The sequence below is a fragment of the Anser cygnoides genome, chromosome 1 (genome assembly GCF_040182565.1).
Source record: "Anser cygnoides isolate HZ-2024a breed goose chromosome 1, Taihu_goose_T2T_genome, whole genome shotgun sequence".
Classification (NCBI taxonomy): Eukaryota; Metazoa; Chordata; class Aves; order Anseriformes; family Anatidae; genus Anser; species Anser cygnoides.
The window spans coordinates 180,951,436-180,965,798 of NC_089873.1; the positions used below are offsets into that span (position 1 = coordinate 180,951,436).

Below are 14,363 nucleotides of genomic sequence, written 5' to 3' on the forward strand. Positions count from 1 at the left end.
CAGTCTAGAATTGGTTTAGAGGATGTTAAACATTTTAAACTACGGAAGCAGCAAGATCATAACAATTATTTAAATATAACAAAGCCCAAGTTAAATAAAATACAAAATGCTAAGTTCTTTTTAAAGACATGTTATTGAAAACAGTCCTGATAAAAATGCAATGAATATATGGGACTAGATTGGAAAGAAAAGAAAAAAGAGAGAATACTGCACCAATTTATATTCCCTTTGAACTGTCTGTAATACAGACCTTAAAGTGCATTTTCAAACATATAGCATATCAAAGAAGCAGACATTTATTTCTAGCCATGGCACTTCTAGGCTTTTGGTAAATGAAACCAGAAATAGTCTAGTGGAACTGTGCTGTGTGATAAAGCATGTACTGATGGGTTCTGCCCAACATCAGTAAACAATTGTTTTTCTTTTAAGCGAAGGAAAGAATTTCAGCAGTAAACAAATGCCTTACGTCTTGCATGAGTTCTTCAACAGAGTCAAGGCAAACCTGTCGTTTCACACCTCCTGCATGTGCTACTCAAAGTCAAAATACAAGTTATGTTCCCCAAGATCTATCAGTTTCTATGTTTTCGATTATGACAAGTATGATACACAAGGGTAAGTCCAATACACAACAGCTTTCAGCTATGATCCCCCTGGAATCCACACCCGTTGTTATAAGGATAATTATCTGGGTATCCCCGAGGCCAATTTTTGCAGTTTTCGTACAAAAACCACCTCTTGCATAAGACATGAAATTTAAAATCATCCCCTTCACAGATATCATTGAGTCACTCCATTACCTCTGGGACAGATATAAATTATGCATTCTTTGATTCTCTTTAAAATTTTAGATGCACAAGGGGACCGAGAAGCATCTAAATGGTACTAAAAATATAAGGCATTCAAGAAAGAAACAATAACTTGTATGGTATTAACTGCTACAGTGCTCTGAAGGCTCCCTGCCTGGTCAAGAAAAGCACATAAAGCACTGAAACATAACAGCAGGCTTGCATGCTAATGGCTGCTAGTGACAAGGACTCATTGAATGTCACTGCTTCACATACTGCGTACTGTTCATTTTTCTTATCTGTGTGACCTCTCTTTGAAATGACTGATGAAACTCCTGTGAATTAGCATCTCTGCTTCTGGGCATTTGCCACCAAGAAGGCATTCAGCAACATCTCTACTGAAACACAAAAATGAGGCAAGAAAAACAAATCATAATCTCAACAAAGACCAGTAACTATGCCTGTTAAAGGATAGTCGGTCCATACTGTGAAAGGCACGCTTCTCTGAAGCTTCCTTGTTAGGCTGGTTTTTACCTTGACGCCTTTTAAGAGCATTGGCTTGTCACAATACATGCATTCATATTTCAGACTTGGCTAACATTTTCGTAATTGGTGTGAATAAAAAGGAATAGCTGTTACTGCAAGAAAGAAAGAAATGTCTCTGTTCTAATGCCCTGCTGCTATGATGACCTATTTCACACTAGCATCTGTTCTGTTCTGATGAACCACTCCAGATGTAAGCTGGCAAAGCTGCACTGCAAGTATGTTGCCCAGACATCCACTGAGTGCTGCAGATGTTTTTTTCCTCACTTCACATTTAATGTGTGCTTGATTAATTTTTTTCTTTATTGTTTCAACTCCTTGGCCCACAGAATTTCCTATGAAGTTTGCAGGATCTGGGATCCAATCTGCAGCCATAAGGAGAAGCTCCCTTTTTGTTAGCAGGTTCATTAATGTCTGGAATAACGAGCCAAAAGAGCCTTGCTTCGAATTGCCAAAAGAAATGCAAACTTCAGTAATCTATTATGCCTTAATATTATTTGCCTGAGGAGTTAACACAACACTTATTTCAATTTCGAAATTACAGATGTTTGTAATAATCAGATGCATCGGTCTGACCAAAAATATTACGTCCGTTCTCTGCGTCAAGCCCTTGACCTGAATGAGGTTAGTGACAGCGATATGAATGACTTGAGCAGAAAACCAAACACAAAAGTAGTTTTATCGTGAAGTACAATATTTCTTCTGTCACTTAGCCTTTTTTTTTTCCTCTCAAAATTACAGGGTAGACTGCAAATCTTCAAGGCTAGCAGCCACCACGACAGCCTAAGTGCCATTTAAAAGAATTATAATTTATGACACGCCTTGGTAGAATAGCAAAGGTCACACAGAAGACTCCCCAGGGAGGGGAGGATGACAAAGGTTACAAAGATGACTAAAGACTAGCCTAAAGGAAGGGATTTTCTTGGAAGGGAGACGTTTTGTTGCAACAGCTTCATCCTACCTAATGCACAGGCACCTCATCCAAACAAACAGCTCACCTTTAAGTTATCTCCAAGGCATTGTTTATGAAATACACCTCCGAAATTCACGTCTTAGCAGCCTGGCAACGTGCCCAGGGCCCACTGAGCTGCTGCCAGCCTGTGGACGCTGTGAGTCTGCCCCACAGGGGACAATGGGATGCATGGTGACAGATTTGGGGACACCGCCTGCACACTGGGTAGACCGTATTTGAAACACCTCCAGGATCCTTGCAAGCCATTGCCAAAATGGGGCCCACTTTCCCACTTCTGGGGCACTCGGTGCCATTTCCAGACCTCTACCAGAGCGGCGCAGACTGCTGCACTGTTTCTCTTAAAAGCAACAAGAAGATTTGGTATGAGAAGAGCCTGAGATACACATTGCCACTGACACATTCTCGCAGGCAGTTGTAAATCTGCAAACCAGCCATCGCTCTACGAAGCAGCTTGGGCTGCTTTTCCTTGCCACAGCTACAGCGCTCCCCCCTTTCAGCCACAACAAGCACAGAAAAAAAAAAAAAAAAAAAAAAAAACAAGACAAGGATGAAGACAAGCAGGAACAACTCTTCTTGGCACAGCTCCACTCTGTGCAGCATCATTTCTAGGCTCATAAAATAAGCATTAACTGGTGGGAGAAGCTGGCGCTGCGAACCTGGGGGTAACCGGTGTTGTCTGCAGAACATCAGAGCGATAAAGAAAAGCTTAACCTGAAGCCAGCATGCAATACAAGACAACTCTCCCCTCTCTTCAGAAATGTATGGCCATAACCATTTTGAAAACTGACAGCTCCCAACTGCACCCGATCAGTTGTAGATGCTGCCTGCAGCCAGATCAATGGCTGGCGCTTGCCAAGGAGGTCTGCATGGCTCTGAAGGGTGCAGCTGACAGTGGCCAGTTAAGAAGAGACTATTAATCACTGAGTATAAAGGATTATCCCTTGTTTGCTGCTGGGTGACTAGTACAGTCCCATCCTCCTGGTATTCGGTCTCCATGCTTGGCCTCCCATTGCATGAGGAGGAACCTACCTGCTGAGGACTGGGTAACCACCCAGGCTGAAATTCTCATTTTCATTCAGAAATTCCCGTCTATTTCCTGTACGAAAATAGGGCAATTCACTGGAGGGGACCAGCGTGGAGGACATTAATAGTGTCTGCATTCTCTTGTTCTGGCAGTCTCTGGTCTATTACCATGGTTGATGAAGCCTTTTGCTGGCTATTCAGATCACAGGAAAATTTTACAGTCTCATAAACACAAGCAAATGACAGCGGAGTGCGCCTTTGGGAGACCGAAGGGCAGAAGGTAACAGGAAGGCGGGATGCAGCCAAGCAAGCCTCAGATTACAGCGGTATGTTTTATCCTGCGCATCACCTGCAGGAACAAGGGAAGGGGAGCTTAATGGCGCAGGAACGCTGCGAACACAATGAATAACCCAGGAGATGCCCCCTCCCAAGTGACAAATCCATAGGGCATGTTATCAGGAGCCCTCCCAAACCTGGCTGAGAAAAGAAAATAGGATTTTCAACACGTGTTTTGCCTCACACATGGAGTTGCTTACAGCGGTATGGCAACTCCTTCCCAGTGCCAGGCTATGATGGGCTCTACGTGTGGGGCTTTTATACTCTCTGGTGTTGGTTTTGTATGCTCTGTCTTCCTTTATTAATTTTAAACAGAATGGGGGGATGTAAATTCACCATTGGGGATATGTCAGTGTTTGCTCAACATGCTCTATATACCTTTATTAATTTTGTATTGAATGGTGGATGTGATTTCACTCTGGGGGAAAATCAGTGATAGCAAAAGGCCTTTCCCACTGCAGGGGAGCAGTGGGGAAGGGGAGATTATTTCTCCCTGGGTTTGTTTAGAGTGATTTGTGTACTTTCAAGGATTTCTGGAGCTGGGGAACTTTTGCATTCACGAACAGCCAGTTTCAGTGCCATGACCTACTGCTCTGAAGAGGTTGATTATCTTAACGTAGCATTTGTTATGCAAGACTTACTGCTTACAGTACATTTTAAAAGCAGAAGATGATGCCTTTTTATAATGCAGGAACAGAACTTAAAGGGGGGAAATTAAAAAGCTTTCAGAACAATACCTTTTTTTTTTTTCTTTTTTAATGGTGCAAATGCATAAAACCACACCAACTACAAAAGGGTTGTTTTCTGAGAGAAGTTCATGAGCTTTAACTCTCAGCATATTGCAAAAATGGCCTGAATCAGCATGGCCGGCTTGGCAGCCTGTCCTTTCCACCCCTGCAATTCCTGGGCCCCCAGCGAGCCGACGCTTGGCTTGGGGCACACAGGGACACTTGACTCCACAGACTGCTATTCCCCGAGGTCTGTTGGAAGAGAGCTGCTCACTTGTGCATAGCTCTTTGCTCCCTACCTTTAATTTACACATCAAGCTTACACTCCATCACAGCAAGTCCTTTTGCATCCAGACTCTTAGTCCAAGTCTACCGTGATCATAAAGGGAATGTCCCCTTACTGTCATTCTTATTTTCCTGGGAGAAAGAAGTCCCAGAGGAAAATATTTTCATGCCTCCTTCAATTTCCAGAGGCTCCCAGAAGGTCAAAACTTCTTCACACAGCTTTGCCAAATGCTGCAAAAACAGTGGTGTCCTGGAGGATCCTTTCACATATCTTAGTCAAAAGGCAAGGAAAATGCAGATGCCGTTCACTGTCCAGCTTTTCATGGCAGAAAATACCATAACTCTGCACTCTATTGCCACTTTTGGATACCTCTGCACATCATAGGGTTGTGGGCTTTTTTTAGCTCTTATTTTCTTACTGACCTTCAGAGCACAAAGTTTGGGACTTTGTAGCTCTTCTACAGTTCCTATAGTGCCTGGATTATGGTTCCTCTGTAGGGTTGATTCCACAGTGATTCCTTGATCCAGGGACCGGATGCAGCAAAGGGGCCATGGGGCAAAGGTATCCACAGACAGTAATTCAGGGAAATTTTGCTGTATGGAGAAGGGAAGTGAATATTCACAAAGGCAGCCTAATGTTTTTGTTTGCCCTTCCCCAGGCAGCTGTGACACAGAGGACACATGACCAGAAAGCAAAAAAATACATAAATAAAAATGTTTTACCGATCAGAAGACTATATATATATATATATATATATGTACTGAAAAATAAGGACTTCCTAGGGTTTTTATTGCTGAACAGAGCCTTCCTGAGATTGCTGCTCATTACAAACTTGAAACGTTGAACTGAATTAATTACTTGTTTGATCAAAACGTGTTAGAGACTTGAAAACTGAATCACGGAGTAGCTGGCTCTCACTGCACACGCTTATGGTACAAGTCATTCTTTTCCTAATCTGGTGCAGCTGGCACATGAACTCCTTGCATGACTGATGGCAGAGGGCAGAAAGTTTCTGCACTGGGACAGGAGGAGCACAGTTCCCATACTGAGCACCAGAAACAACTGCTTCAGATGAAAAATGAGTGAGGGAAACAGGAAAGAAAGGGTTTAGGGAGTGCAGCTGTCTGTTATGGGCTCTGTAGGTCAGCGCTGCTATATGTGCTGGGTACAGCTGGATTTTGAACAAGCAGAAAGGAAGAAGGAAGGGCAGGATTTGGAATCTGGCTCACATCCACCCAAGACAGTAACATGCAACTTAGGGAAAAAGTAATAAATAGCCGGTAAATGCCACAGCACATGATGCCAGCAGTCTGTAACAGAGGCGAATGTGGTGATACTCACCAGCCTCCCCGCTGTGCTGCCAACAGCCTGGGGGTTCCCTTTGACTGAAGGCAGGCAGGCAGGGGGGACAGGGAGCAAAGCACGTCAGGCAGCCCTGCCTAGCCATGAGCACCTTGTTCAGGATCCGGCTTACTGCACCCATGGGAGAGGACATGAGTCTCCCAGGGCTCCACGCTCTTCATCTGTTAGCTGCATCCTAAACAAACTGCAGGTCCAGCAGTGACATGTGGTGCCCAATTCCTGTCCAAGTCCTCTAAAAACAGAATATGGGCTACAGTTCTGGTTTCTGTCCTCTGCTGTCTTGCAAGCCACCATCCTTCTCTTCTCTCTTTCGGTGCCACTGTGTATGAAACTCTGGAGGGGAATTTAATTCAGCCATTTAGCTATCCTCCCAAATCCGATTTCACTGAAGACCAAATCTCAGAGATTCTCATCCAGACCTCCAAAGCTGCCCATAAAATCTACAGTTAATTTAATAAGATTAATAAGTGGCATTAGAAGGGACTGCTAGGAACACCTAGTCCAACCTGCTGCTCAAAAGAACCAGGTCAGGTCCTTTTCTAATCGAGTTTTGAGTATCTTTGAGGATGGAGATCCCACAGTCACTCTGGGCAATTTGTGTCAGTGTCTGATCACACCCACGGTGAATTTTTTTTTTAAATATATTTTTATATCTCCCCAAATATATGTAATCACAATTTCATTTGTTTCAATCTGTGTCTGCCGCTTCTTCTGCTGTCACTGTGTACCTTTGAAAAGAGTTTGGCTTTGACTTCTCTGTCCCATCCCATCAGGTAAATGTAGACAGCAGCAAGATCCCCCAACCACTTTCTCTTCATTACAAGAGCCCTTTCTGCTTCTTCTCATACATCCTCTGCTCCAGCCGTCTGTGTATACTGTTGGCACTCTCTGGGATATGTCTGGGATACTCTTCAGTATGTCTCTGCCTTTTGGGGAGCCCCAAAACCAGACACGGTACTTCAGATGTCGTTTTACAACTGCTGAGTAGAGGCAAATAATCACTTCTTGCTAAGTTAGGCCCAGCTGAAAGCATCCAGGAGGCTGCAGAGCACAGAGCTGGAAAAAAAAAAATGCTCTAGAAATGCATGCTCAAATGTGAACTAAATATACGGATTTTTGCTATGAGTGGACTAGCACTGAAACAAGATGAGAGCTGGTCACCTGAATCCAAAGCAGCTGCAGGCACCCAGGTAAGACAGACCAGCCAGTTGAGAGAGACTGCACAGAAATAAAGGAAGACAGGTGGGGAACACCATCATATTTCAGAGCACATAACCACTTGAATATTAGCATGAAGCAGCTACAACTGAGCTTAAATTACTGCTGATCCTAACAGGAATAAAAACAGCAGTAATTTGCCCATTATAATGTAATAAGGCACTGTATCGCACAAACACAGATTTTTTTAATATCGGTGTAGCCTGGCTAAATGCTGCAGTGCACCAGCATGAACAGATCATAAAATGGGACAGAAGTGATATAAATCAATTGACTTCAAAGCCATTTCTGTAACCCCATATCAAAAAAAAAATAAAAACTGTGATCCAGTCAATGTTTGTCAAGAGATGACATATTTTCATCTTCTATCCAGACCCACAGTATCCTGAAAATAAAATCATTCATTGTTCTGCCAAATTACATCTCGAATACATAATATTGCATCCTCCATATACCTGGAAATGAGACCTATGGTAACAGGAGGAAAGCATTTCTAAGAGATACCAGGAAAGAAACACACATGCACGTGGGAGGAAAAACAGCGTTGAATCTACCACCTTTATGAATAACTCCCTCAGCAAAAAAAAAATTTTAGTATTAAGACCATGAAGCCTGCCTGAGACACAGTAGCAGCAGTAAGTCTTGAGAAAACAACAGCCTGGAGGAGAATGCTTTTATCAGGACGGCAAGTGCTGGCTCTATAAACCAAAAGCAACTTTGCGTAATCATGCTTTTTTTGTGGTGGGAACAGAGGCACAAATTGAGTCAGTACCCAGAGCTGATCATAAGGAGCAATGGAAAACAAAACTTGTGCTTCTTCTTACTTTGTTACTGTAGGACATGAATGAGAATGAAGGAGGCTCTTATGTCAGGAACAATGCTCCAAGCACTGCAAGATCTGGAAAAGATTCCTGGTCAGTGCAATGATTTGGGAAATCTGCACATGAAATATGAACTCTGGTTAATTAAGATATTATTCAGATGAGTAACTCTCTGTCACGAATAAACCTCTGCCAACATGGATTTATTATACGGACAAGACTTCCAACAACTCCCTTCTAGATCACACATCCTCCACTTCTTCCATTTTCCTGGAGAGAAGGCACTGAAATGTAAGAAGTTAATAAGTACAAACTTACTTTTTTTTTTTTCTTTAACTTTACCCTCTCTTGCAAAATGCTTATTCTGATTTATTTTGATAGTGGTTTCTTATAGAGCTTTACTTGAGATGAAGTCTTGCCCTTGACCAAGCAAAATTAATGCACTGATGTTATCAGTGCAATACTTTTATGCAGAGAGAAGTGGTCTTTTGGACTGAACTTCCTTTTCTCAAACCAAGGTCTGTGACCCTAAACACAGCTGAAAAATGCTTCCAGCAGGGGTATAAGCAGTTGCCATGTTTGTGTTTGCTCAAAATAATGTTTGGATGGAGCCACAAAGTGGTCTTTGTGGTTGGAGGAGGTTAACAGTACAATGTTGAGAACCCTAGTACTGAACTATTTTAGAGCAGAGAAGAGCAAAGCCAGGATTAGGAAGTACTTTTTTGTTTGTTTGTTTGTTTTATTTTTTTGACTACGGGCTGGAGGAATGAGCAGTGCTTGTGAGGGCTCCCAGAGCCTAAATCTTACTAGGCCTCCACTTTTACTCCCAGTTGTTGTGTGCTGCGTAATTAAGCCTGGAGGGGATACATGCGTGACTCACTGTGCCAGCATTCACATACGAGGTTGTGCTTGAGATGAGGCTTTCTGGTTATCTATCAGCAAGACTGAGCAAGGACACCTGAGGGATTCTCCAACTTCACACCATCACAGTAATGAGCGGGCAGATGTCCTTGGTGGAAGGAAAGGTCATTATTTTTCAGAACAGTTTCCCCACCCACATCACCAGCCTGCTCACTGTCAGTTTAACAAGCTGCTCTTTAGGCAGAAATCAGCCTGACAGCGACTTTAAGAAACAAAAGTATAATTAGGATCCTAAAACATTCACAGTTACATTTCGGACGTGCTTTTGCAATGTTACCACTGACTCTGAAGCCTGCAACTAGTGGCAAAAATCTTTCAGCAAAGAAAAGCTTGAATTAAATAAAAACAAACCAATCAAACCACCCAAAACACAACAACCATATATCAGGGTGTATCTTCGAGGGAAAATCTCAAAGGCGTTTTTTTACATGTCTATAGCCTTGCACGTGCAAAGTTTCTGCAAAGCCAGCCTGTATGCACTGAACACAAAGCAGCAGCAAGAATTCTGTATTGGAAGTAATCCTTGAAGTACTTGTTCTTGCTCATACAGTAGCATTGCAAAACGTTTGCACTCCAGCAACCACAGTCACGCAAATTAAGGTCATGTTTTGTACAAAACAGATTCCTCTGGTGCCTGCAAGTGACTTGCATGTGCATTCGTAATGTGCCCATCACTAAGGCATCTGTGCCATGAGCTAACAATGGAAATAATGATGGAATAGTGGCAAAGCTGCAAGCATAGGCAAGCGTTGTACTGAAGACTGTGTTAGTACAAACAGAGGTCACCTCTGGAGAATATAGAGAAAGGGCCTCCTGTAGCTTAGTCTTAAGAGCCATATTTTCAATGAGTAGCAGCCATTTCTGCTGCTGAACTGTTGTGTCTGCAAACACACTTGCATGTTAGAGATAATAAAAGAAAAAAAAATAATAGTGAGAAAAGAAACATGTTATAAGGTATTTCCAAAAACAGTGACAGTCTGCATGGCTGGCAGCGTATGATGTCTTTACACCCCACAAATACAAGCAAATGGACAAGTGGGGCACTTCTCTGATATATAAGCTTCTACATTTGTACGTGTTCTCCAGCTGCAAAGACAAATACCCAGATTTCTGCAAATGTCACTTTGGATAAAAGTTTGAAATTCCTACCGTGTATACAGATGTATAACCAACATGAATTAGAATTAGAAGAAAATCTGTTTTGTTTTGTTTTGTTTTCCTGGAATCTGCCACCTTTACAATCAACTTGTTAAAAACGCTAGTTTCCATCTGTCAACAGCACCAGAGCATATATTTATAGCATTTTAAATACATAAGATGATATAAAGTCCCTTAGAAAACCCACACTGCTCCGTTGAGGACATATTTGGATGATGTTTCCTACAAACTTCCAGTGGTGGCTGGGCTGGCAAGCTCTGGCACAAAACACCAGACATTTGCATGTTGACTAGACAGTGTGTGAACAGGAGTCAGGTTAAGGACAACACTGAAGCGAGAATGGTTGTTTCTGCACTGGAAATAAGGCTCTAATTTCTAACACATCTTCAGGGCAATCCGCCCGAGGAAGAAAAACAGAACAACAAAAACAACAATAACAACAAAATTATTTTAAAATACAGTCTTTAAATCTATTTTTCTCAAGGTCTTATTGTAAGAGGATTTCTGACTAAGAAGGGGAAAAAAGCTTCTAAATTCTCACCAGCAATTTTGAGGCTGATATCATAGAAGCTATGCTTTAAAGGTCCTATCCTGACAGCCCATGTGCACGCAAATCGGACTGCACAGTTCAGTAGCACTCACTTTCATGAGCAAAGGATGTGTTTCTAGAGACAAGCTTGCAGATTTAAACCAAATACTTTATTTGTGGCATAAATTTTATCCAGCTAACCAGAGAGCTGGTAATGTTCTACTCCAAATAGAATAGAAAACATGTAATAGATGATATATATTTGTAGGACAGCTTGAAATCTCTTATGAAAAAATGTTTTTAATTTTTTTCCCCCATTGAACAGCTCAGAGAAGTGTGTCCCTGACAAAGGCCCATAAGGGGCCAAAATTCTGGTTATTTGTTCTCTTTTGCTCTTAACAAATGAAGCAAAATACAGTTAATACATTATGCATGTCTTCAAGCATAATTTTATTTAGGCTGTTTTGTTTTGTTTTGTTGTGCCTTGGAAACTTTAATTTCATTTGCTGCGCCTTGGGAACTCTGACTTTTTTATTTTATTTTATTTTAGTTTTAGTTTTTTCTGGTTAATAATAAAACTGAAATATTAAGGCGGAACATCAACCAATCTACAGAGTATGAGATTTTTTTAAAGTTTCAATGAAACGATCTCTCGGTGTCTCTTTTCCACTCCGTTATCTTATCAGCCACCAAACCATTCTCAACAAGTTGGCCTGTCAAAAGAGCAGAGCTGGCCGGTTGCTATTAGTCATTTCATTTCCTCTCACAGTGATCTGTTGTTTCACCAGTGTGAATAAGATACACTGTTCCAGCAACATGCTATAGTGTTTCAGCATTCTACACTTAAATTAAACAAGCAAAAGACAGTCCTCTGCCACGAGGCATTTACTCCTATTTCAGAAGTGAAACAATGAGAGAGAACAGCAAAGTGAAATGGAGAGAGAAGGGGAAGAGAGGACAAGACTAATGAGACTGGATGGCTAATTACATTCACTGCATTCACACACTAATGTTACTTTTTGTTTGTTTGTTTGTTTTTCAGCATTTAGCAGCAATTTGTGTTCCCCTGGGAGCATATGAGAAAGGTAGGGAGTAAGAATAGATTAAGGAAAGTGGGACCAGAGAGATGGGCAGAAGGGCAGCAGGTGATGGGTTTTGATGCAACTGAAGCCAAGTTCAGATTAAGTGACAAATGGAGTGATGCAGAGAGGAAAAAAAAAGCAGTAAGAAATGAAGATTTGCAAGGGAAGGAGTAGAGGACTGAGAGGTCATACTGCAGGGCTGAGGGGCTGGACTTTCCCTCAGCAACAGTGATCTCTCCAGTGCTCTACCCTCCTGCTCACATACACCACACACCTGCACACCTGCACACACACATACACCACAGCTACAACAAGCTGGTACTCTTGGGACACCAAGACACCTTTTTGGGACTTCCTTTCTCTCATCCCAAGAGAATATTCTTAACCATCCAGAAGACTTCTAGACTGGGGCAAGGAAGGATGGTAAGCCTACACAGGAACCATCCTGGAGGGTCACTTTTTATTTTTGGTGAACGAAATTGCCAGTCTGTGTAATCTCCAAATGGGCTGTCCTACTTTTTACATATCTGCAACACAATTTGGGCTGAACCATTCCTGTTCTTGGCTTTTCAAAGGCTTCAAGCCAGTTGGTCCCATGCAGCAAAAGAAGATACTCTGAAATTCTCAGGGGGGTGACTGCCTCAGTCCCTCACAGGTAGTGGAAAACTCTTATAGGATGTCACCCTGTCCTCTTGTTTAAGCACCAATGCAATGCAATTCCTCTGTTGTGAACAGCACCCGAGGGCTGAAATGATCTGTTATAGGCCAAGAAATACTCTGTCTGTCCTAGATGTGACCCACTTACTACCAAGCTCTCCTGCTTCCCCACCAGTGGTTTGATTTTTATGCTGGTGATTTTGGTTTGTTTCATTTGCTAGTTTATTTATTTATTCATTTATTCATTTCTCCTGGACAAATTTATTCATTTCTCCTGTTGGGACTCTGAAAAGGTGCTGAAGAGAAGCTCCTCAGTCACTATCTGAAGGGCTGTCTGGCTCCCCAGGTAAGGGAAAGAAAAAGGAAGGGATGCCAGTGTCTCACAACCAAACTGTCAAGTCATGCCAGCCCCTATTCCCTCCTCCTTGCACTCTTCTCATCTGTACGCAGTCGTACAGTCATCCTCTTACCATGAGGCATCCCCCAGACACAGCTAACGTACCAGGGAATCACACTCTGGTATGCTTGAACTGAGTAGGAACTTTCCTGGCTCATAGCCTGGCAATAAGCTTAAAAGGGCTGGGAAGCTGGTGTGGAAAGCCTCAACAGCAATTCCCACTGGCAACCTGGTATTCTCCCTCTGACAGAGCTTCCCAGAGTACCTCATATGGTTCCTTACAGGTCCATATCCAATCCAAGAGGCAGTTACAAAGGACAGACCGAAACCCAAACCACTGAACTAACTTTTTGGTGACGCTGCTTGTTCTTGGGGCTGGTAATTCTCAGCAGCATGGACTGTGAATGCTGCCAGCTGAGATCAGGCCGGTAAACCCAGGTCTGAAGACAGCTGGCAGATTTGCACAGGCTAACTCCAAATCTCCCACTGGGCAGCAGATCTTCAAGTGGGGATTTCAGGTTCATGAGGCATAGAGAAACAGGAAAAAAAAAAAAAAAAAAAAAAAAAAAAAAAAAAAAAAAAAAAAGCGTCCCCAGTAGAACAATACATCTTTTGGAGGCCCTGACAAGAACGTCTTTTCACTGCCTTAATCCTAAACCTTGCTGGTGACTTGTGCTTTTTTAGATTAAAATCTCTAGCCATGTGACCAACAGCCTTGAACCTGATGGCATTTTAGAAACATCATCTGGCTGCCCTCTAAAAGACACAGCCAGAACTCAGTATCAGGGCTCAGCTCACAACCTGGGGCACCATCAACTATTCAAACTGCTGCTGCTGCAGTCACAGCTACAGCAAAGCATGGGGCAAAGTTGCTAATAGCAGGGCTGCCAAGAGCTGATTTTGTCCTCTGTGGTGCGGCTACTAGGTTGACTGCTGTCATGATGAACATTATCTCTCTTGTAACAAAGACAGAGGCAGAAACCCAACTTTTTTCATGAAACAACAATGGTATAGTCAGTAATAGACTACTCATCTGGACAAAACGCTGTGCCCGTGCTTAAATAAGATAGTTTCTCACCTACCCCAGCTTCACCTGTAACTTGAATAAAGCCCAAGGAAACAGCCAGCATTTTTTCCTTTCCTTTCCTGCTGAACCCACACTGTCATCTGGAGGGACTGATTCCCTCTTCCCTTTGCTCCTATCTGGGATTCATTTTAGTTGGTCCTTCTGTACATGTTTTTAGAAATCTAACTTCACCACACCCACCAGAGGCTTTCCCCAGCTAAGGAGGCATAAGATTTATCAAGCACTTCAGTGCTTGACACACAGCCTCAGCATAAACTCTCCTAACTCCAACCAAACTGCCACGGTCACAGGGAGCAGTGCAGCCCTGCCTTAACCTGGCACTGAAAGTCGCTCAGTTGCATCAGTATAGCACTGCACCTGATACTGTTAGCTCCGTCTCTCAGTGAATCTAATGGGTCTGGCAATGGTACCATGCCATAGGTTGGAGAAGAAATGGCTTGGTTGCTACATCTCTTTA

The 14,363-nt window shown here is 42.6% G+C and overlaps 1 protein-coding gene across 7 annotated transcripts in view; it reads right to left on the minus strand.

Moving 5' to 3' along the window:
• ENOX1 (ecto-NOX disulfide-thiol exchanger 1) overlaps nt 1-14,363 on the minus strand; it is a 364,265-nt gene that overhangs the window by 252,738 nt on the left and 97,164 nt on the right. The window lies entirely within an intron of this gene.